Source organism: Salvelinus sp. IW2-2015, linkage group LG34 (genome assembly GCF_002910315.2).
Source record: "Salvelinus sp. IW2-2015 linkage group LG34, ASM291031v2, whole genome shotgun sequence".
Taxonomy (NCBI): domain Eukaryota; kingdom Metazoa; phylum Chordata; class Actinopteri; order Salmoniformes; family Salmonidae; genus Salvelinus; species Salvelinus sp. IW2-2015.
This window is the reverse complement of record NC_036873.1, coordinates 553,862-558,428: the sequence shown is the minus strand read 5'-3', so window position 1 is coordinate 558,428 and position 4,567 is coordinate 553,862.

The window sequence follows — 4,567 nt, the reverse complement described above, 5'->3', positions numbered from 1 at the left end:
CTCTCTCTCTCTCTCAATCTCCTCTCTCTCTCTCTCTCTCTCTCTCTCTCTCGTCTCTCTCTCTCTCTCTCTCTCTCTCTCTCTCTCTCTCTCTCTCTCTCTCTGCTCTCTCTGGTCTCTCTGTCTCTGTCTCTCTGTCTCTGTCTCTGTCTCTGTCTCTCTGTCTCTGTCTCTGTCTCGTCTGTTGCCTGGTCCCTGGTAGACTGGTCCTGGGTAGATGGGTGTGTGTTTTCTAGTCAGGCGTGTGCAGCCAGCGGTCAACCCTGCAGCCATGCCAGGCTGACGTCTCACACCATCTCTGTCCATCATATCTTTAATGGGCACCTCCCTAGAGCAGACCTGCTGGGGTGTTCACACAGACACAGCCTCAGGACTTGACTTCAGAGTGATATAAAATGAGTGTTTTAGTGTAGTCAACGAGAGGCCTGGACCACAGGGCCTTGACTCAGTTTAAGGGTACTAATTATGAAGTGCACATGAGTCAGAATGATTGAAAAGACTCTATAGTGAAATTATAGTAAAATGGTTTATCATCACACTGCTATAACAATCAATTAATTGCAGTATGCAAAGGTGCAGCCGTCACGACACACACCACACACACACACACACACACACACACACACACACACACACACACACACACACACACACACACACACACACACACACACACACACACACACACACACACACACACACACACACACGGACGAGAGAATGAATCAGTGAGTGCCTGTGGACATTGTCATGGTGGAACATATTAGCGCGGGCGCCGGATTCCTCAGTGCTTTATGTGTGTAATTTCCCCCTGATGGCGTATGCTCAGTTCAGTGTGGAGGGAGGAGCTGATTGAGGAGATGAGGGGGCTGGAGACAGGAGTGCTGCCCCAGTAATGAGGCCTTTTATAGGCTTTAATTTGTCCCGGCTCCCCTGGGAGACTGATGGATGGCGCTCTTTATCCTCTCTCCCCATCTGTGATGCAGACCCCTGTATTTATACCCCACTAACAAGTAGCGTCCCTAACATTATGGGCTACGGCTTCTGGCTGCTGTGTGGTTCACATCCATGAAAAGAGATAGGTAGATAGCTACACTGTCGACCTGAGTTGTGTTCTATTGACTACCTAGGGAGGGATATTAGAACAGGGACTTTTATTATATGTTGAATGGGTGGATTCGTTGTGGAAAGCAGGCAGTAATGTACCTAAGTGTGTGTGTGTGTGTGTGTGTGTGTGTGTGTGTGTGTGTGTGTGTGTGTGTGTGTGTGTGTGTGTGTGTGTGTGTGTGTGTGTGTGTGTGTGTGTGTGTGTGTGTGTGTGTGTGTGTGTGTGTGTGTGTGGTGTGTGTGTGTATGATGTGTGCATGCTTGCATGTCTCTGTGTGTTGTCTAATAGCCCTCCTCATCCCTCTCTTCTCTTCTTCTCTTCCTATTCTTCATGTGTTTCTTTTCTTTTCAGTGAGGGGTGGAAAACAGAGAGAACATTTCGCCGAAAGGCAGCTCATTGTGAATTCTGTCTGACTCCTGTGGGCTTGACTCTGGGGAAATGAAATGTAGAAACTAACTTTAAAGTTTAACACCGGTTGGCAGTTTGGCAAGTGATAAATATGGCCAAGCTAATTTAGTCTGAAAGGCTCGATGGACAGAAATAGCAGGCTAATGCACACATCTAACTACACCGCTTTCAAAGGAGCGTGTGTGTGCATGGGCAGGAGGCTGTTGCAGCAGGCTGATCACTAGAAATAGACTTCCATTCTGACTTTGAAAAGGTCCTGAGACCGTCGTTATATTCCTTCCTCATGTAATTGCCTAGGACTTGCGGGAACTCATGATGCTAGAGTGCACTTCTCTGACCCCAGCTTGCTGCTCAGGCCACTGCACCACAACAGTTCACAATGCTCTAGCAAGCCGGGAGAATATATATATACAGTATATATATATTTTTTAATTTTTAAGGGGGGATCAGCTTAATATTGCAGAAAGAATGTTGCTTCCATCAATGTAATTGTCTGCATCATTTCCAATCCCCTATATTTTTGGGGTAAATATACACTGCTCAAAAAAATAAAGGTAACACATCCTAGATCTGAATGAATGAAATATTCTTATTAAATACTTTTTTCTTTACATAGTTGAATGTGCTGACTACAAAATCACACAAAAATGATCAATGGAAATCAAATTTATCAACCCATGGAGGTCTGGATTTGGAGTCACACTCAAAATTAAGTGGAAACCACACTACAGGCTGATCCAACTTTGATGTAATGTCCTTAAAACAAGTCAAAATGAGGCTCAGTAGTGTGGTGTATCTCTCTCTTGTGTGCAGAGCTGGGAAGATTGTATCCCCCATACATATAACATTCTATTAGTTGCAAGAATTTTGTATAGTAATTTAAATTGAAAAATTTGAAGTTTTGAATCCGGCGTTGTTTTGCGTATCAATTCATAAACCATGTGCCATGGAATGGGTACATCGAAAATCTCTTCCCAACTATTTTGCAATCTATATGGCACAGCTGTCAGTTTTTTGGTCCTTAAATTAAATTGGTATATGTTTTTATTTATCACACTTTTCTTTAACCATTTATGTTCTTTAATACAGGGCCGACATACAAGTTCCTTACTTTTTTCCCCTTCTACTTGCCTGTGGTAATGCTGCAATTAATTGGTTGTAATTTTAGGTAGAGCAGAGAATACTGAATGCTACTTGACACCTTGCTGGCTGGCTGATGTTTGATGATTCAGTCACTGCACAGGGAGCTTATCATTCTACCTGTCTGTCTATCTCTCTATCTACCTCTCTATCTACCTCTATCTATCTCTCTATCTATCTCTCTATCAATTCAATTCAATTCAAGGGGCTTTATTGGCATGAGAAACATATGTTAACATTTCCAAAGCAAGTGAAGTTGATAATATACAAAAGTGAAATAAACAATAAAATGAACAGTAAACATTACACTTACAGAAGTTCCAAAAGAATAAAGACATTACAAATGTCATATTATGTCTATATACAGTGTTGTAACAATGTGCAAATGGTTGAAGTACAAAAGGGAAAATAAATAAGCATAAATATGGGTTGTATTTACAATGGTGTTTGTTCTTCACTGGTTGACCTTTTCTTTTGGCAACATGTCACAAATCTTGTTGCTGTGATGACACACTGTGGTATTTCACCCAATAGATATGGGAGCTTATCAAATCGGGTTTGTTTTCGAATTCTTGGTGGATCTGTGTAATCTGAGGGAAATATGTGTCTCTAATATGGTCATACATTTGGCAGGAGGTTAGGAAGTGCAGCTCAGTTTCCACCTCATTTTGTGGGCAGTGTGCACATAGCCTGTCTTCTCTTGAAAGCCAGGTCTGCCTACGGCGGCCTTCCTCAATAGCAAGGCTATGCTCACTGAGTCTCTGTTTAAGGCCAAATAGCATTCTAGTTTGCTCTGTTTTTTTGTTAATTCTTTCCAATGTGTCAAGTAATTCTCTTTTTGTTTTCTCATGATTTGGTTGCGTCTAATTGTGTTGCTGTCCTGTGGCTCTGTGGGGTGTGTTTGTGTTTGTGAACAGAGACCCAGGACCAGCTTGCTTAGGGGACTCTTCTCCAGGTTCATCTCTGTCACGACTTCCTCCGAAGTTGGTGCCTCTCCTTGTTCGGGCGGCGTTCGGCGGTCGACGTCACCGGCTTTCTAGCCTCCACCGATCTACATTTCTTTTTCCATTTGTTTTGTTTGTATTGTACACACCTGGTTCCCATTACGTTTGAATTATTTCCCTATTTAACCCTCTGGAGCCATCATGGTTTTGTGCGTGGTTATTGTCGTCAGTTGTCTCGTTTACGTGATTCTGGATTTTCGTTCTCCTTGTTGGAAGATTATTTTTGAATAAAGTTACTATTATTACTCATCTCCCCCCATTAGGTGAGTGTCTTTCCTCCCCTCACAGATTCCAGGTAAAACATATGAGGGAAGCTAAAACAACAGCTTTCCACCTATTTCCATCCTACCCTTCCTCACTCCATCCCTCCTATCCTTCCTTCACTCCATCCACCCCTCTTATGCTTCCTCACTCCATCCCTCCTATCCTTCTTCACTCCATCCACCCCTCTTATGCTTCCTCACTCCATCCCTCCTATCCTTCCTTCACTCCATCCCTCCTATCCTTCTTCCTCTATCCTTCCATCACTCCATCCATCCTCTTATGCTTCCTCACTCCATCCCTCCTATCCTTCCTTCACTCCATCCCTCTTAGGTTCCTATCTCCTTCCTTACTCATCGCTCCTATCCTTCCTCACTCTATCCCTCCTATCCTTCCTCACTCCATCCCTCCTATCCTTTTCTCACTCCATCCCTCCTATCCTTCCTCATCCATCCCTCCTATCCTTCCTCACTCCATCCCTCCTCCTATCCCTTCCTCACTCCATCCTCTCCTCATCCTTCCTCACTCCATCCTCCTCCTATCCTTCCCTCACTCCTATCCATCCCTTCCTATCCTTCCTCACTCCATCCCTCCTATCCTTCCTCCCTCCATCCCTCCTATCCTTCCTCACTCCAATCCCCTCTAT